The sequence below is a fragment of the Phyllobates terribilis genome, unplaced genomic scaffold (assembly GCF_046119375.1).
Source record: "Phyllobates terribilis strain yellow unplaced genomic scaffold, ASM4611937v1 Scaffold_9__5_contigs__length_417890890, whole genome shotgun sequence".
In the NCBI taxonomy this organism is placed as follows: Eukaryota; Metazoa; Chordata; class Amphibia; order Anura; family Dendrobatidae; genus Phyllobates; species Phyllobates terribilis.
This window is the reverse complement of record NW_027362769.1, coordinates 350,012,393-350,033,286: the sequence shown is the minus strand read 5'-3', so window position 1 is coordinate 350,033,286 and position 20,894 is coordinate 350,012,393. Positions and strand designations below refer to the sequence as shown.

At 44.7% G+C, this 20,894-nt stretch overlaps 1 protein-coding gene across 4 annotated transcripts in view; it reads right to left on the bottom strand.

Annotated features, from left to right (window-relative positions):
* ELFN1 (extracellular leucine rich repeat and fibronectin type III domain containing 1) overlaps positions 1–20,894 on the bottom strand; it is a 792,923-nt gene that overhangs the window by 648,148 nt on the left and 123,881 nt on the right. The gene's annotated exons all lie outside the window — the stretch shown is intronic.

The window sequence follows — 20,894 nt, the reverse complement described above, 5'->3', positions numbered from 1 at the left end:
ACCTCAACCTATTAAATTACGTTATCCACGTACTTTTACAGGTGTTGACACACATCTCCAGAGGCACTTCGCCCACTCTCTCCCTATACACCTGACTCCAGTCTGGTAGGTCTCCTCCTTATGGATGTCATTTCTCCCATATGAATGAAAGAATTTCTATATGTGACACTGATGCTAAATGTAATATACTTTATTTTCTATATTTTGATTATGATTTTGTTCTTGGTTTTAGACCACACTGATGAAGGTCGCTTGTCAAGGCCGAAACGTCTGTAATTTGTTTGGACTGCATTACACTTACTGATAAAAAAATGTTGAGTGCCGAGGTTATTTTTCTATCTGTCAGATAGGTCATCAATATCAGATCGTTGGGGTTCACTGGATGTAAATACTTTGAGCGGAGCAGCAAAGCTCAGCTCCATTTAATGTGTAGCAGCCGCTGCCATGTACTGGAGAACAGCTCCTAGTGAACAGAAGCAAAGAGCAGTTGATTAGTAGGGTGCCTGGTATCTGACCCCAACTGATCTGATACTGATGTCCTATCCACGGATAAGTCATCAATATATTGTGACTGACAACCACTCTACCTCATTTCCTTTAACCTTTTCTTACAGTTTATTAAAATAAAATGGCAACTGGACCATTGTGCAAAATAGGCTTTGGAATCTAAAGTTTACACATCGTGGAAACACAACTGTACAGACAATGTCCAAAGCCAATTTCACAGCAATTTTACCTGATTTTATGAATATTTCTTTTACAAGACAGGCATTTCCTTTCATTCTTTTAATGGACAGAGTATTACTTTGATGAAGAGTCTGAGTTTAGGAAGGTTTCCTTTCATGAAATCGGATCTTAAAGTGGTAGTATTTATGTGAAGCAATTATTTCTAGTGCCTGTTATGATCTGGAAGAAGTAGGCAAGAATAATTCCTGGGATCTCTGCATTAAAAGACAAGATTCTAAGAGGAGAAGAAAAATCAAGTCTAATTTATATAGTTATGTTTCACCCTAATAACAATAAAGCTCCCATAGACCCATATTAAAGCAACCTGTTAAGTCCGTGCAGTAAGATCTGTGGGAAGCAAGGTATAGAGCAGGTAAAGCTGAGAATATACATCCTGCAAAAAGATTCATACTTTTTGTAATTCATTCCTTTAACTTCCTGTTCATTCCGAGATTCAGAGTCCAGTGGGCGGAGATATCTTTCAGTCAGAAAGTAGAACCTCCCACTGGACCTTTGAAGATAGAATAAGCAAGAAATAAAATATAAAACATCCCAAATTATGAATATTTTCTACAAATATATACCTCAATTTGTTCAGCTCATCATGTTCTATAACATGCCGCCATATTTTGGTCTGCGTGTACATGACATGTTCCTGCTAACATAGCAACACCACGGGGCCCTCAAACACAGAACCTAATAAGCTTTAATAATGTGTCAGATATCCTGTGGATGGGTGATGAATGTTGTTATAAGACAACACCTTTAGAGTGTTATGGAAAATATATTTGCACATAACTCTACTTTAGTATTCAAGAATTTCTCTTTCTTTCTTTTTCTTTCTTTCTTTCTTACTTTCTTTCTTTCTTTCCTTCCCCATAAGGGCGCATCCAATTTTTGTTTTCGCAATCTCATTTTTCCCTATTTCAACTTTTATGTTATTTATACATATTTTTTGCTGCTTTATTTACATTTTATTTTTTGAACCTGCACTAGCATTGTGCCTCTTAAATGCCTCTGTCAGAGAAAATGACTATTAAGCAGCTAAAGGGTATGTGCACACGCCACTTTTGTTAGGCAGGTATGCCGAGGTGATATGGGGAAGATTGGCGGGGGTGTGATGGTACAGCTCATCTAATTCATGTCCAGCTGTGGCGTTCCTTACGCCACAAATCTTATCCCAGTCCCTAACTGGAGTAAGATTTGCGGCAAGACACTTCTTATTGAACTCCAGTAGGTGCCCTATTCAAGGCCGGCGTAAAAAGTGACCTCCGTGCCACTCCATGAAACACTGGAGCAGCCAGTAGGTCACAAATTGCAGGAGACAAACCGGAGTGGAGGCAAAAACAGATGAAAACGCCAGAAGGTAAGTATCAGACAGGGGGACAGGGGACTTGGAATTTAAGCACAACTCCATATGTGAAATAAAAAAATGCTGGAGTGGTGCTTTAAAGGAAGTGACAGAAACATTTTTCAGGCTCATTTTGATGACGCTCACTAGTTTATATTGATGAAAACAAAGCAGGTGGCCACAGACTCTGCAAGAAAGGCTCCAGAAAGGACAAAAAGATGCAATAAAAGATGCCAGCGTGTCCTGAAACATCTTCTTCCTGAAAAACTCAGACGTCGTGTGCACATACCCAAACAGCAGCAATTGGTCTAACTCATCCTGCCCCTCCTGTGTGGGCAGGCCCGGCTCCAGAGCCCACACCCGCTTCTTATAATAGTTCATCATGGAGCGGGAAGGTGTTAAATTCATCAGGGGTAAGGTTTCTCCTTGTGGAGAGTGACATGCCAGGTCTGGCATGCCAGTATGAGGAGACTTAAGCGCCTAATAAGTGCATAAGTCTTTTCTCAAAATGTTCTATTTTTATTATTTCTTTGAAGCTTCCATCTTGCTCTCTGGCCTTTTGGGTTTTTATGCCGTAAACTTATAGAGCATAATGCATGAAAAGGAATCATACTGCCCGAATGTTACATTCAACTCAATGGTGGTCTCAACTGAATTCAGAATCGAATCCCTAGATTTAACATTTCTTAATAAGACCCTCGATGCTCATGATTGGATTGGCACACTAGACTATCTAAGGATCATCTGGTGGCCCAGGTCATGACATAACGTTGGTCCATAAAGGTTGAGCAGAAGACAGTTGATTCCAAGACCCCTTATTCGGAGCTAGACCCCTAAATAAGGAATCGCAATTTTCCGGCATCTGAGATTTCAGTAAAAACCTCTCCTGCGTATACAGTCAACCATTATATAGCATCAGTAATTGAATTCCATATTACCCATACATTTGCTTTGCTAATGATGGTAACCGCTTTGCAGTGATTTATGAGGAAGCATGTAAATTCTTAATTGATCTTTGAAATCATTCCGAGCTAATATACTAATGTACTGTATACAGCAGCCCATTGCTGGCAAGCAAGAGAGTATTTCTACTGTGGGCTGCAAGAATCTTCCATCCATTAAGCTTCGGGGTGAGAAGAGAATCCAATCTGATGCAGGTATTATATAACACTGTGGACAGATATAATAAAGAAATAAGTTTTCCAAAACAAAATGCTTTAAAGCGTAATTTTTTTTTCGTTGACAGCGAGGTAAATTAACCTTAACCTTTATCTTATGACGTGTAATTTAATGCATCCACAATGCACAATGTTTTATTACTAACGCTCTTCAACATTCATCTTCTACCGCACATCTCTATATGGCTGCAGCCTTGACTAATATTATATACATTGCACCAGTCATGTATATACAGTGCATGCATATGAACCAGCATTATCCCATCTACTAGATGGTGGCCCGATTCTAACGCATCGGGTATTCTAGAATATGTATGCGGCAGACCGGGCGCAATCAGCAGAGCGGTGTTTAAATTTGGCGCCAAAATCGCTGATTGGTCGCGGCCGGCAACCGCGACCAATCAGCAAAGCGATCTTGAAATTTGGCGACTATATCGCTGATTGGTCACGGCCGGCGGTCGCGACTAATCAGCAGAGCGGGGTTTAAATTTTGCGCCAATAATGCTGATTGGTCGCGGCCAGTGAACGTGACCAATCAGCAAAGCGGTGTTTAAATTTGGCGCCAATAATGGTGATTGGTCACGGCCGCGACCATTCAGCAGAGCGGTGTTTAAATTTGGCGGCAATAATGCTGATTAGTCGCGGCCGGCAATTTGGCGCCAACAATGCTGAGTAGTCGCGGCCGGCAACCGCGACCAATCAGCAGAGCGGTGTTTAAATTTGGCGCCAAAATCGCTGATTGGTCGCGGCTGGCAACCGCGACCAATCAGCAGAGCGGGGTTTAAATTTGGCGACAATACTGCTGATTGGTCGCGGACGGCGACCGCGACTAATCAGCAGAGCGGTGTTTAAATTTGGCGCCAATACTGCTGATTGATCTCGGCCAGTGATGGCGATCAATCAGCAGAGCGTTGTTTAAATTTGGCGCCAAGCTCGCTGATTGGTTGCGTCTGGCGTCCGCGACCAATCAGCACAGCGGTGTTTAATTGTGGCGGCAAGATCGGTGATTGGTCGCGGCCGCTATTTAAATGTGGCGCCCAAATCGGTGATTGGTCGCGGGCAGCGGCCGCGACCAATCAGCAGAGCGGTGTTTAACTTTAGCGCCAAGATCACTGATTGGTCGCGTATTGGTGAGGACCGGGGAGCGCCGCTGCCTGTGCGGCTACTTCCGCTGCGAGAAGCCGGGACATGCTAGCAGCAAAAGTATCCCGACCCGCAGCGCCGCTCCCCGGTCCTCTCTTGACACCCTAGCCGCTGATGTCCCCACAGTATCCGCATGGTGTTACAAAGGTCCGGACATTTGTGTTAAAAATCGCTGATTGGTCGCTGGCGCTGCCCGCGACCAATCACCGATTTGGGCGCCAAATTTAAATATCGGCCACGACCAATCACCGATCTTGGCTCCGCATTTAAACACCGCTGTGCTGATTGGTCGCCGACATTTAAATAGCGTCCGCGACCAATCAGCACAGCGGTGTTTAAATGTGGAGCCAAGATCGGTGATTGGTCGCATCCGATATTTAAATTTGGTGCCCAAATCGGTGATTGGTCGCGGGCAGCGTCCGCGACCAATCAGCACAGTAGTTAGTGTTTAACTTTTTAACACAAATGTCCGGACCTTTGTAACACCATGCGGATACTGTGGGGACATCAGCGGCTAGGGTGTGAAGGGAGGACCGGGGAGCGGCGCTGACATCCAATTGGTAGCGGCCGCTATTTAAATGTGCCGCACAAATCGGTGATTGGTCGCGGTCTTGCCAACCAGTCAGCGATTTTTAACACAAATGTCCGGACCTTTGTAACACCATGCGGATACTGTGGGGACATCAGCGGTTAGGGTGTGAAGGGAGGACCTGGGAGCTGCGCTGCGGGTCGGGATACTTCTGCTGCGAGCGCCCGCTCATGTCCCGGGTTCTCGCAGCGGAAGTAGCCGCACAGGCAGCGCCGCTGACATCAATGCGGCTAGGGTGTGAAGGGAGGACCGGGGAGCGGCGCTGACATCCAATTGGTCGCGGCCGCTATTTAAATGTGCCGCACAAATCGGTGATTGGTCGCGGTCTTGGCCCGCGACCAATCACTGATCTTGCCGCAAAAGTTAAACACTACTGTGCTGATTGGTCGCAGACGCTGCCCGCGACCAATGACTGATTTGGGCGCCAAATTTAAATATCGGCCGCGACCAATCACCGATCTTGGCTCCACATTTAAACACCGCTGTGCTGATTGGTCGCGGACGCTATTTAAATGTGGCGACAAAATCGGTGATTGGTCGCGCCCAGCGTCGGCAACCAATCAGCACAGCGGTGTATAAATGTGGAGTCAAGATCGGTGATTGGTCGCGGTCGATATTTAAATTTGGCGCCCAAATCGGTGATTGGTCGCGGGCAGGGTCCGCGACCAATCAGCACAGTAGTGTTTAACTTTTGCGGTAAGATTAGTGATTGGTCGGGTCCGAAGACCGCGACCAATCATCGAATCGTCTTGGTGAGGACCGGGGAGCGGCGCTGCCTGTGCGGGTACTTCCGCAGCGAGAACCCGGGACATGAGCGGGCGCTCGCAGCAGAAGTATCCCGACTGGCAGCTCCGCTCCCCGGTCCTCCCTTCCGCATGGAGGTCAGCGGCGCCGGCGGTCCTTCTGCTGCTACCGGCCGGGAGATGAGCGCCTCGCTTCGGTCATCTCCCGGCTGCATCTCCGTCCTGCAGATGGGTCCGGCGGTTGGGGTCCTTCTGCTGTTACCGGCCGGGAGATGAGCGCCTCGCGGCGCTCATCTCCCGGCTGCATCGCCGCTGAGCTCCGTCCCGCAGATGAGCCGCTAACGGCCGCCATCTTTTTTCAGAAATCCCGCGGCGCTGATTGGCCGCTGCCAGACCAATGAGCGACGCGGGATTTCCAGTACAGACAGACAGACGGGATAAGACAATTATATAGTAGATAATCACCTCCCAAATATAAATTTGGGCATCCTACAATCATTACTTTACATGACACCCAACATAAAAGATTGAGATGAGCAAATTTATTCGAGTGGAATTGAATTCTACTCAAATATTACAAAAATCCACAATTCTGTAGAATGCAGATTTTTTTAATTCCCTCCACGCGAATTCAGTAATATGACGGCCGGCTGAACCGTAGAGGAGAAAACATAAAAAAAAACTACCTCCACCACTTGCTCTCCTCTGTATGGTCATCGACACCATTACTTACCAACACCTTGGGCTAAAACCCTGGGTCTCTTTACACTTGGCCTCCGGCCACAACCAGGCCTGGGATGTCTCTCCACGTGTGCATCTTAAGCTCACAGCTACGTCATGATGTTATGATGTGATGTCTATGTTACACGCACGCCGCTAGGTTCAGATAGGGGCGAGACAGGTTACATGAATTCTTTGGAATCTCGGGGGAGCCGTTACTCAGGGCGACCATAGACCATGTGCTGCAGCTTCTTTCAGGCACACAGGGGTATTGACCCTCAGGCACAGACACGTAGGTTGTTTCACTTGCTGACCAGACACACTTGACAAGAGTCCTCATAAACGGTAGAACAGTAGCATTTAATAAGAAGCCGCACAGCCAGAGCAAATTAAGGCTCCAGTGACATATAGTACAGTTTCCTTAGCAGCACAGCAGTTCACAGTCTTCCCAGTAGTACAGGACAGCACAGGTCTAATGTAAAGGCACATTAATGAGCACAGCATTCTTTACAGCACAGTGAGATGGAGGTGGGGGGAGGGTTTGCTGAGGGAGATGATCCCTGTTACAACATTTATTCCAGTCCTTATCTTTATCCCTGACTCTGCACTGCTAGTTCAGGAACTCTACCTGATCTGTGCTTAGCTTCACTCCTGACTTAAATCCTTTTCACTTGTAGGGACGCTTCTGTGAGATACAGAACACACACACACCACCTTTCTCTTTGGCTCCAGCCAGACAGTAGACAACTTCCCCACAATCCCCCTGGGGCTCTGCTAAAATACTCCCCTTCTCTGTGACTGTGTCAACCCCTCTAGTTGCTGGATGCTTTTAAAGCACCAGCACTATTTCTGCTTGTAACACTCTGCAAAAGCACTACTTCTGCATGTCACATCTAGCTCCGAATAAGGGGTCTTGGAATCAACTGTCTTCTGCTCAACCTTTATGGACCAATTTTATGTCAATTTTATTTTATGTCATGACCTGGGACATTCAATTTACTGGAGAATAAAAGCTCATCAGATCCACTTGTCTCCGCCCTTGCACAAAGTCTGGGCTGCAGCTGATCTCTCACTTCCTCTTCATGTTCAATTCATACAAAGGCGGGGAAATCCGTGCTGATTGGGCGCCGGGATCACGTGTCAAAATCGCATGAGAGTCCTGGGGAGAGCGAGTGCTGACACTGCTGGAACGGTGCCAGCACGGGAGATGAGTATAGGCTTTTTTATTTTATGGGGGCCAAACATTTATATCAAGAAAGGGTTGTCCTAGTAGTGGACAACCCCTTTAAAGGTGGGTAGGTGTATTTTTATGCTAAGCATTTTGAGGTTTTAAAGCAGAAACTGACCAGAAACTCTGCAGATCCTCCTCAAAAACTCAAAAATCCTAAAAAAACTTGCAGTCTCTGACACGCCCCCTGGGCCGTGGGGTACCCGGTGCCGGGCCGGTAGATGCTGAGGGAATGTCACAGTGGCGGTGACGCGGTCCGTGACCCAGGGCGGTCAATAAAAGGGGTTATGTATAGGGGATTTATAGAGTTTTTATAGAGTTCGTGACGCCACCTGTGGAATGCGGCTAAAGGGAGCCGCCGATGGCGGAGCAGTCCTCTGAAGCTGATGTTACTGCAGCAGGGATGGTGTGGCTCTCCACAGGAAGAGCTAGCTCCAGGGCAGTGTAGATGATGTTGCAGGTTGTGCTGGGCGTTGTAGTGCAGGGGTTGATGGCGCAGCAAGAAACAAAGAGACAAGGAAGTGCAGTCCCAGTGTCTTTACTGGTGCTGATTAAACAAGCCGGGACTAGGGTACTGGCTAGAAGTGGAAGTCCGGGCAGCCTGGAAGCAAGTAACGAATCTTCGTTGCCAGGTAAAGTTGGAGGCCTTCCCTTTTCACTAAACTCTCTGGCCCTGCTACTTGCAGCGGTGCGGTGGCCCTCGTCCCTGAGTGCGGCGTTTGTGTGCTCACCCGTATGGCAGGCAGCTCGGGCCTTGCTGGCGCATCGCTCCTTTGCGGCGGTGCTGGACCCTGCGGTGCTGCTGAGCCTCCAGGCATCTGATGGGGCCAGGAGACCTGCAATCTCCTGCCCTCCGGTTTCTGCAGCTGGGCCTTCGGTGCCCCACAGCCTCGGACTCCGGTGTCCGGTTGTTCTGTGCGGTACATCTGGGGTGAGCTGCCGCGCAGCTCCAGTCCCAAGCTCCTCTCTCCTCAACGTCCTCTCTTCAACTCCTCACACTAAGATTAACTAACCCAGCCCCCAGATCCCAGTTGCCAAGGGGAGGGGACTCCCCTTGCTGGTCTGGAGCCAGGAAAGTGTTGCATGTTTAGTATCCCTGACTAGGGGATCCCTGCTTGCTTCCAGGCATGGCATTACCTCTTTTTAGGGAGGCAAAGCCACAGTGGCAACCGGACCCCTGGGGTGCCACTTCTCCACTTAGATTCTGCACCGAAAGACTGAGGTGACCCAAACATATTGTAACATATGAAATTGCCATAATAAAGAAACGTACACAATTAACCTTAAACATTTTACTTCTTGAATGGATGGAGATCGGTCACAGCATGTGGGTATTTTAAAATGTAAGGCCTGGTAAAACATTTTGTGCAAAGCATTTGAGAGCGGCCGGACTCCTGGAGGGCATCGGGGAACAATGTAATCACCCAACTGACCGCTGCTGTGACTTAACCAAACAACTGAGTTCAGAAATAACCAAACAGACAAGGGTGGGAGGGTGATCCCTGCGATGCCATGGTGCTGGTGCTCAGGCGGTTTGGCAGGTGGGCATGCCGGGCGGTCCGCCAGACACCAAGGGAAACATTAGGAGGGAAGGCACCCGGTGGTGAGCCAGGCGCTACCATCCCTTCTAACACTCTCTGGCACAGCATCTGCTAAGATGTCACTCATTTTACGATCTCTCACCAGCAGACAACAAGTCTCCGGGTCCCCCGCTGTGAGGAGAGACTGGAAGATGACAGCATAGGGGATGTATAGAGGAATAGGATGAGAGGGGAACAGGAAACAGAGCACCATTGGACCTAAAACAAATTGGGAGGGGACATGGGAAAGAGGCACTTTTAACCCCTCGTAGCAAGGACACTTCAGTCAGGGGCACTCAGCTGAGGATCGGGATGCCCTATAACGTACAGTAGCAAAATGATTCAGGCACCAATTCATCAAGACTGGTGTTGCTCACGAGGGGGCGTGCTGGCGTCAGAGGTGCTTGATTCATTAAAAAGCGTGCTTCTGAAAAGTGGTGTGCACCTCGCACCAATATTACTCCAATCAGAAGACTTCTGGAGTAAGGTACATCAAAGCTCATCCTGAGTTAGACGAACTGTGACGTCATGCCCCTATCCCACCCCAGCTTTACTCGTTTTATCGTAAAAATGCCAAAAGTTGCAACATTTTTGCGCAACTCCGCGTTGCGCAAAAATGTTGTTACTTTTCATAGCGATTAACGCCATAATTCTTGAGTAAGACTTTTGATGAATTGGGGCCTCATTGTGTACACAGCCTTAGTGGCTCTTCGCTTTGGTTTACAGGGTACAGACTAAATTGGGGGCTTTCTCTACATCCAAAAGATGAAGAGTATGTCTAAAGGGTATAGAGTAGTTTTAGATATCTTTGCGAGTCAACCTCTTCAATCTGTAAGACCCCCAACTCCCGATATTTTACACATATAGCTAATAGGATTGGCCAGGTTAAGTTAATGAGTTCCATAGACCGTGACGAGCCTCGTTATACCTTACTTCATTGTCTACCACCCGAAAATAGGGTTCCTTTATTTATCTTGAATAAATTCTATCCTCCATTCTATAGACATGAATGTATCATTCTCTCATTGTATAACCCAAATACCCTGCATATTGTCTCTGTTTTTCCTTATCTCCAAAGTGGTCCATAAAGAGACTAAATGAAAATTGTGATCTCTGCATAATTGAGTCTTTATTTGAATTATTCCTTTAAACCTTCTTTATATTTTCAATTACCGTAGTCATAACTGCTATTAATTAAAATTCTTTCTGGGAAATTAGATGTAACCTATGCAATGGCTTGTAAATGTCTTTATATCAAAGGTTACACAAAAGAACGACGCAGGTGAAAGGTTCTACTCGTGGTATTATCGGCAATGTTTTCATTATAATGTATGAATGAAGCGCCCATTGTTATGGTGATCAATAGGCATTTTGTGCCTGGTTTAATTATTCTCATTGAGGCTTCACGGAATTATTTTCGGCAGACGTTTTCCTATTCTTTCTGGCAGTCGTGATATTTAATGCCTCCTTTTATAAAGCTAAAACACCCTATTAGGGAATTCTGAGCTAAAAGAAAGGCAGTCCCTGTTCAATAACCTTATGTTATCTTGAGAGCTGTTACGAAAAACATCTGGAGGACCGAAAACAGTACAATGCTTAAAGGGGGTTATTCCCATCTTCATAAATGGGGATTGTCGGATAGTCCTCATAAATACAAGTAATTATGCAATTTACTGCTAATTAAAATATTCAGCCATTCTTGAGATATGAACACTTTTTCTTTTGCTTACAGTTTGTTGCCTTGGAGACTGACCACCACTGCTAGACAGTAGAACATGTACAGTGCTTACTAGCTCTTTTCTATTGAGCTTGTAGGCAAAGTTTTGAAGCTGGTCAGGAAAGTTCATTGTTACCTCCTAATCCTGGTCAGCTTTAGTGCACTGCTTACAAGTAGAGGTGAGCAAACCCAAACTTAAAAGTTCAGGGTTCGTACCGGTCAGTTAGTGTCCCGATACTAATCACCGAACATGGACTTTTCCCGGAAGTCTGTTGCAATGTTCGGAGTTCCGGGGGAAGTCCGTTGCGGAGAGAAAGAGAGATTATTTTTCCAGTTAAAAGTTTGGGTCCCCATAGTTTTCAGTAAGGTTCGGGTTCTGGTTCACGTTCGGGTACAGTTCTGGTCCCCGAACCGAACTTTGGAGTAAAGTTTTGGGTCAGGTACCAGAATCCAAATCTCTAAGGGTCCACTAATCCCTACTTACAAGTAGAGATGAGCGAACCCGAACTTAAAAGTTCGGGATTCGTACCGGACAGCTAGTGTCCTGTGCTAAATGCCAAACATGGACTTCTCCCGGAATTCCGTTGCAATGTTCAGAATTCCGAGGGAAGTTGAGAGAGAGAAAAAGTTTTCTAGCTCAAAAGTTTGGGTCCCCATTCTTTTCAATGGGGTCGAGTTCTGGTTCAAGTGCGGGTACGGTTATGGTACCCGAACCAACTTTGGAATAAAGTTCAGGTCGGGTACCAGAACCCAAACTTCCACATCCGCACATCCCTACTTACAAGCTAGACAACAGTGGTGGTCGGTCTCTTAGGCAATGAGCCGTAAACAAAAGAAAACAAAAGTGTTAATATCTCAAGAATAGCTGCAAATTTTAAGAAACAGTAAATTACAAAATCTCTTGTTTTTACAAGCACTATCCGACAATATCCATATATGAATGGGAATAACCCTTTTAATTTCCCCGTGTGGGACAAGAGACACTTGCTACAAAATTCCTCCATGGCTTACAATTGAGCTCAGTCTAATACCCAAAAAGAAGCCTATATAAGATCCCCAAGAAAACAATTGCCCTAAGTGGACTCTATATACCAAGAGAAGTTTGGATTGAGGTTACATTATGGCATAAAATTGACATATTTGATAATTGGGCAGTAATGTATTATAAAGACACAATATATCATTCTCTAATTATCGTACAAGGAAGACGTAGACTGCCAACAAGGAGAAATCAGTGTGTTCAGATGAACCATTCATGTGTAATGTGGAGTATAATTTCCAAAACGGGGAGTCCAAACGCAATGTAGCAATTAGTTCTGAAGGTCAAGTCAAGCATTACAAGTATGGATCTCAGGAGAATACGACTATAGATGTGGAAATATGAGAGGTATTACTGAGAATGCCACATTCGTTTAAATACTTTGTGTTCCAATAATTTTTAAAGCTATGTGCACATGGAGCATTTTGAGCGGAAACTCTCCAAAACCTCCTCTAAATCTCGAAATACCTCAAAAGCTTTGAGTTTCCGATCAGTGATTATTTTGCACATTGAGTCTTTTTGCAGTGTTTTTAGAGCAGGAACTGAGCAGAACCTCAAAGTTTTTGATGAATTTTGCATTTTTGAGTAGGAGTCTGAGAGTTTTTTCACAGTTTCTGCTCAGTTTCCACTCCAAAAAAGACTCCATGTGCACATAGTCCAAGATCTCGCATGCAGTCTGGATATTGTAAGCATTCATTATTTGAATACAGAGGTTGAAAACCTGAACAGATCTAAAACACTCACAGCTGAGGGTTTGCCACAACTGTGTATGGTCTGGACAATCCTATTTTGGCTAAATGTAAGCAGCAAATCAGTCTTTCAGATGGTTTTCTGCAACGTATCAGTGCAGGAAACATCGACGGAAAGGGATAATTCCATCTCAGTAAGTGATGGCATATCACTAAGAAATGCCAACACTTAAAGGAACCTGTCAGGTGAAAAAACGCTATTAACCTGCAGATATAGGGTTAATCTGCAGGTTAATAGTGTTCTGAACCTGCCCGGCACCTGCACTTATAGCCCTAGGGGAGGAAATTAACTTTATTCCTCCAGGCAGCATTCGGGTTTCAGTCATGGTTGCGGCACCGGGACACGTTCAGTCAACGCTCAGTGTATAGGGAGCGATGGGTGTAAACGCGTCCCCGGCACTGACTGACAGCCAGCCTTAATGCTGAGCTGCTGTCAGTCAGTGCCTGGTGCATTGTTATAGGTGCCACTCTTGATACACTAATTGGCAACTGAACCCGCGCCGGTGCCACACCCATGACTGAAACCCAAACACTGCCGAGAGGAAAAAAGTTAATTTCCTCCTGCCAGTGGGGCTCTAAGTGCAGGTTCAGAACGCTCATATCTGCAGGTTAATAGTGTTTTTTCACATGATAGGTTCCCTTTAATGAGAGCTGGTAGTTTAACATCTCGGACCTCCAGTGATCCTGAGTATGCAGTGGCTGCAGTGCCAATGCGGGGAGAGGTTCCTGCTGCAGAATGGCTCCATGGAAAAGAATGAGGGTTTCTGCAGTTACCTTCACAGCCAGGTGGCCAGGAATGCATCTCTGTGCAGGAAAAATCAGTAAAGCAGCTCTGTAGCCCCTTTGTTTTCAGGATCATTGGGGGTCCTGGATATTACACCACCAAAAAGAATTGAGTGATGACATAACTTAGCGATATGCTAACACTTACTGAGACCTTAAGGTCTTTAGCTCACAGAGGATTGTGTACCCTAGATACGACTGTAACAAACCCCCAACCATTATGTGACGACAAAGCTTTTCTTCTTAATTATGCCAGACATACATTCCATAGGTCAGGAACCATACACCTTTATTGTTAAGTTGACTTTTGAACTTGTGTTCTTCTTTGGTTGCTCAACACAGACTATTGTTCGTATAAACCTGAATGTTGATCACTTGAGTAGATATTTGGTAATTGATGAATGGCTGCTATTCACATCTTATATTAGCTCCTAAAAGGTATCATCTGCCAGTTTTGCAATACAGGCACTCTGAACAATGGATGTTTGTTAGCTATGTTAAATACCATTGTAGGGTATTTGCTAGTCAATATTAGGGGATGAGTTATGGATATTCTAGCATTGCGAATTAATATCATGATCCCTGACCCTTGACCTGTGAATAAAGGCTTGAAAGGACAAATGTGAACTATAAAAAGGGGGTCTCTCCATCAGCCTAAGGGACCACAGCCCTGGCTGGAAAAATACAGAACTGCCCCATTGACCATTGCTGAACTCTCAGAGATGGTTTGAAGAATCCTTGTTGGGACAATCAGGTCACTGGGCCACATATCTCACTGCCCTAGTCCCGATGGGCCAGCAGAAGGGTGAGACTCTGTAATTTGCTCCATCTTGTGCATTTGCTGGGACTGTTTTATACGTTATTGATTGCTGGTGGTTCAATAAATTATTGCCACACGGTTTACCATCACCCTGTGTTGTCTAAGTAGTGTTCTACCCACAGTAAAAGAGAGCGGGCGTTCAGTGGGATGAGCCATGGTCCATGCAGTCTTTCTAAAGATAGCCGGGCCAGCGGACAAGAGCATCCACTGACCCCCGTGTCTTCACACATGAGAAGTATTAGGTCTGCAATATCAGCATTTTAGTTTCTCAATTTGATTTGTGTAATGAATGTTTTCATGTTCAGCCAACTGAGATCTTGAAAATGGTAAGGAATAGAAATGTAACAGTATATGAAGAGACTTTGGCTTTAAGAGAAAACTTTTTTAACAATTGTATAGAACTAAATATAAAAAAAAAAAAGACAAACCATGTCTGAGACGTTTTCATGTCTAATAACAAGGTAAGCTCTCACATCAAGATCAATGCATATTTCTCATCCACATTATTTGTCTTCAGTAGTTCAGAACTGTCTCCTCTCGGTATGGTTTGTGATGGAAAATCAATATTATTTGTGGATGTCGTTATCCATGATAAAGTCTGTAATTAAATTAATGGAGACATAATGAAGAACGCATATAACTTAATCCCGCGGACACAATGGTCTTTTGCAGGAATAGGAGCTATGGATGTCATTCAGAGCACACAGTACGGTCCCTCTTCGATTGCTGATGACATTGCCCTGGTCTTATCAGCTATGTCGTTGTCTAGACGGAAATGTACTATGGGGCCAAAAAATAGTTACGGAAATGTAGGGTTTTCTCACACATTGCCGTCTTGTCATGGTTTATGCCAGGGTCTTGGAAAAGTTATATTAAAAACTGTGCCAAGATGGATGAGTGTGAATAAATCCATACTCATACAGAGGAGTTAGCAGGGTATTTTTAGGGATATCTTCTGGATAGTTGTGTCAGATCTTCTGCTATTAGCTTCTTCACTTCCCTGCAACACCCTTTTAGGGGTAGAACCCCAGCTATGGTGGAAACTAGGCTGTTAAACAAGGTAAAAGCCAGGAGTAGTAGCTTCAACAAAGGAAGGCCATCAATCCTTGACCCTTACAGGACCTTTTGGAATAGTGATGGGAGAAGGCTTGAGGGGCTCCTCTGTTCAACTGTAATCCATGAATTAGTAAACATGTATTTTTATGGGTGTCATCCGAGTTTACATACTGTATAAGATTTTTTGCCATCAGGTTCCTCAACCCTGGCTTGCCCTTCTGGGGGACTCAAACGCCTTCTACCACTCCAAAGGTAGGAGCGCAGATAGAAGAACAAGTTGGGTGTCTTTAACCAAAAGGAGGCCATGAATCCCTGACCCTTGTGAGGACTTGTGGCTCAGATGGTTGAAGAAGGCTTTTGAAAGCCCTTCTCTTTCTTGGAGAAAAAGCTTTCAATAAATAAAAAAAAGAAAGCTACCATTCACAAAGGAAAAGTTTCTAACGTTGCTTGAGCCTCTTAAAGAGAACATGATAGCTCATTTATGCTGCCCGAACCATGGGTAACATGAATCAAAGTCATGCTCCATGTTTCATTTCAGAGTAAACATACTTTTAATAGCTGACCGGGGACGACACGACTACGATGACTGGTTCAAGAGGCAGGTCCCAGCCAGGGACGATGAGACTGAGTTGACTAGTCCGAGAGGCAGATCCTAGCCGGGGATGATGTGACTCTCTTGACTGCTCCAAAAGCCTGGTCTCGGCCAGGGACTATGTGACCTAGTTGACTAGTGTAAAAGGCATGATCTTGCCATGGACAATGTGACTTGGCTGACTAGTTCAAGTGGTAGTCCTCTGGTGGTTTCTCCCAGCCCTACCCCTCTAGATTGACATTAATTGTCAGTCAAGGTGAGTGGGGCAGGTAGAAGCCACCAAGGACCTACTTCTTGGACTGATCATTCTGGTCACACTTTCCATGGTCGGCTTTTAAAAGTAATTTTTCTCGGAAACGCCAAAGCATTTCAGAATGAAACATACACAGTTGTAAGATGAGCCAGACTCTTGAGTCCTATTGCCCGTGCTTTCGACAACATAAATCACATTCCCTTTAAAGCTTTGTGCTAGACCCCTAATATTTGCTATGTCTGCGATGGTGGTAATAAGGATCATGTTGCTGTAAAAGTTTTTACGTAAACCAAGCAAAAAAATATGTTTTTCCTTAGAATTTTTGTCTTGTTATATTTAATACCTATTTATTGGCTGAGCTTGTTTCCAACGACATAATAAACAGAAATTGAGCACTGGGGTGCGAAATCGTTATACATAGTATCGCAATGTTCACATCATAACACTAACATAAAATTCACCGCTATGTATTCTGTTTGCTTCTCTGAACAAACAACATAAAATAAATCGAAAAGAATTTGCCCTCCGTATAATTGCAGAGCCGCAATGAGTAACTGTGAATTATATCCAACCTGCGCTACTGTACATCTGCTCACAGCGCTAATTCATTCTAATTCAGATCACAATATGAAACGATAAGTCAAAATGCTTTCCAAATGTCAATGAGCATCTGGCCCAGTAATAGGCGCTATACTTCTGCTTTTTCTTCTTACATTAGTTTTAACTTTTTGATTATTTTACGCTATTTTACAAATGACTGGAAAAAAACCAAAATATTTTAATTATACAGTAAAAGCTTTGTGCGTGGTATGCTTTATTACTATGTTATGTGCATGATTAATTTGTCTTTTATACCTTTGATTGCTATATTTTTGGACTTTTGCTGCTATATTTTTGGACTTTTGCTTTACAGTTGCTTTAGATTTTCAGGCGTAAGAAGTTGACATATGTAAAGAACATTACAGTATTGAAGGGTTCTCAGCTGTAGAAAGTCTCTTTATATTAGAATGGTCCCTTGTGCTCAATTACTTCTAATCCTGTGGCTGGGACCCTCAGTGATCAACTGTAATCTACAGTAAAATTTGACAGTAAGCGATCAACACCACCAAAAGTAAAACTAAAAATTTTTCAGCAGGTTTTTGCAGCATAACGTAGAGACAGGGACCCTGATTCCAGTGATATGTCACTTACAGGGCTGCTTGCTGCAGTTTTGATAACAGTTTTCTCTTCTGCAGATCTATCAGTTCTCTGAATGCAGAGCTCTGTATAGCTCTGCCCACACCCCTGATTGGCAGCTTTCTGTGTACACTGTGCAAAGGCAGAAATCTACCAATCAGTAGAGGGGGCGGGGTTACACAGAGCAGGAGGACTACATGCCACAAGGCATCTAATCCTCTAGTGATAATCTCCTGCTAATAAAACACTGATTATATAGAAACTACAGCAAGCAGCCCAGTAAGTGATACATCGCTGGAATTAGGGTCACTGTTTCTACATTATGCTGCTCTTAGAATAGGTGGCAAAAAACCTGGTGACAGATTCTCTTTAACCATTACATAGTGACTATTGAAATCAATAGAATGTAGAAATAAGGGAATCTCCCGAATATTTGTTTCAGGAAGATTTGATCGAAAAGGCAAAATTCAGTCCAAATTGAATCTGCCCCAAAAATAAATTTATTATGCTTTGAAGCCTCTCTAGACCACACAGCATGAAAAACAGAGGGCTGGGAAGAGGCTAAAAAATACTATAAGATTATTTTAACCTGTCCTAGGTGTCCTAGGTGGACCCCTCACCCGGACTTCCAGTGCACCCTCCGCCATTCTTCAGTCTGTAGTTCGGTCACGTGGGAGACAATATATAAATTATTGATGTCAAAGACCACGTTGGGCTCGGTATAGTATGTCACTAATGTGCATTGCTCCTCATGTGGCCATGTGAGGCCTAATCAACACCAGACCAAAGACCTAACTGAAGACTGGTCCAATGCGGACAGAAGAACACACAGAAAGTTGCGGCAGTAGCACAGATGAGGGCGGACGAGGACAGGTGAGTATAATATTTTATTATTTTTTAACAAAGTGGCACCCGGCTGCAAGTGGAAGAATCTAGTCCACAAGTTTTTGGATTCTGGTAAAGCTGAAATCTTGGAAAAATTGCATTTGTTATGATGAATCTATGAGCTCATCTCTAAAAGGATGGACTTATTTTGTACTTAAAGGGATTTTCCACTTTAACAAATGTGTTGGGGACACGACTTTGAGACACTTGCTAATATGCAAGTGTTACAGGTTTTGGTCATTTGTGTAGCGTTGCCATCTCATTATTACAGCCATCCTCACGGACTGGAGCGGAGGAGCTTGTGACCAGACCTGTCCATCCCAATCCTCCAAACTGAAAAACACTGCACAAAAGAAAGCTGTTTCGTAATTGGTGGAAGCTGTGGGACAGGTCTGGTCACATGCTCCTCTATAAGCGGCCATTTTGAAAACAGAAGTCTTGTGCAGTTTGTGAAGGAGGTTCTCCACAAAGGAACAGAGGAACCTGTAATACTTATGTATTGGTAAGGGCCACAAAATCATGCCCCCAACTTATTTGTTAAAATAAAAATATCGACCCATTTCAGAAGCATTCTTTATGTCTAAACTTGACTCCACCTAATAGATTGTAGTTCAGATTTTGGGACACCCCTCTATAGACTAAAAATGTCCTAAAAGCTGACAAGGTGCTTACTAGACCAACTACACAAGATACTTTCTCTCTGGAGGACCTTGAATGTCCATGTATTACATAGTCAAGCTACTAATAGAGCTCATTAGATAACCTGACATTTCTCTTCTGCTACACTGATGTCAATCGACACAGTGTTATACCCTATTACACCTGCGGGGGCACTGTAGGGAAAATGCTCATTGGCTAGAAGTTTTTCTCAACTATTTCAGCTTACAGTCTCAACGGTAGGACAGAAAAAGTGGAGAAGCCCTTTAATAAAATGTATATCCTATTGATTACATTTAGATATTTACTGTCAAACCTTACCATCGTAAATTATTGTTGCATTGTTCTAAGCGGTAAATTATTACAAGTCACATCTGACATGTTGGAAAGCCTCCGTCTTTGTTTTTTCTCTAATATACATAATCATCCACCAAAACACTAATGTGCGATAGCTTCTACGGTTTTGACAGGTAAACCATTAAACACATCAATGGCATTAATGTACTCTGGTCGTACATCAGTCTGATCCTTCAAGCAGCTTTCACAAGCGAGTGAATCATTCTGTAGTCAGCTTGGAGCAGGTGCATTTTGCAGATTAAATAGTGGATTTCTCAAAAATAGAAAAAAAAAAAGCCCTCCTCTTGAAGTTGAATTAAGTGCAACCTCATCGTAAAAAAGCATCTTAAAGTAGAAAATTGACCATTATATGCAGTGACTGATCTGTTACCTATAATTGCTCCTATAACCACTAGTTCCTGGCCGAATAGCTTTAGCTTGTATTATAACCCTAAACCTGCTAACCACTATTTAGGCTTCATTCAGACTTTACGTAAAAAAAAAGGTCCGATTTTCATCAGTCATCAGTTTTTGATCCATCAGTTTTGGATCCATGTCAGTTTTTACCATCAGTGTTTCATTGCTGATTTTCTTGTATGGAAAAAAAATATGCTAGGCTCCTCAGACCAAGTAGAATGTTAAAGGGGTTGTCCACTACTCGGACAACCCCTTTCCCTATGTTTCCTCCCAATAGGATGACAACACCTATTCTCACTTCTAGTGCCGCTCGAGGAATCTCGTCACTGACTCTCCTGGGGCTCGGGTGACATTGTTATGTTATGCAATCCCAGGGGCCAATCAGTGCTGGCTTCACTCTCCCCTCCTATGGACAAAACTGATATCAGGAGGAAGTGAGAGCTGCTTTTGATGCGCCCCCTGGGCCATGTTTGAGGAATACCCGGAGCCGGATCTGTTGGGGGTAGTAGTCCTCGTGGCGGTGACCCGGTCCGTGCCCAGGGTGTCAAACTAAGTGGCGATGTTTTTAGTGGCAGATGTGATATTGTTCGACTACGCCACCCGTTGAATGCGGTTACGAAACCGCCGCTGCAGGGCAGACCGCTGAGGCCGGTGGTACAGTTGTGCAGCGTGGGTAGTATAACCCCCAACGGGAGGGGTATGGCCTCAGGGCAGCGGACGTGGATGATGGGGATGGTAGAATTGCACGCAGGCACCAGGAACCACTCAGAGACGGTGCGGTGTAGTTCAGGGTCTTTACTGGTGACAAAGATAGACCCTCCCGGGAGTACTGGCTAGCGGTCGGGGTCTGGTCAGTCCGTGAGCAGACAGGATCTCCCCTGGCCAGGCGGAGTTGTAGGCCTCCCCAACTAACTGTACTCTTCTTGGCTACCTTGCTAGAAGCGGGTAAAAGTAGCCCACGTCCCTGAGTGTACCGTGTGGTGCTCACCCGTATGGCCGGTGACTCGGGGCCTTCTGGTAGCCTCCGCTCCACGACGGCGGTGCTGGTCCCTTGCGTGTGACCGTGCCTTCGGGTTTCTTGGCCAGAGGACCTGAAATCCCCTGCCGGTCGGTTTCTGCTGCTGGGTATGGAACAGTCCCCACAGCCTCGGACTCC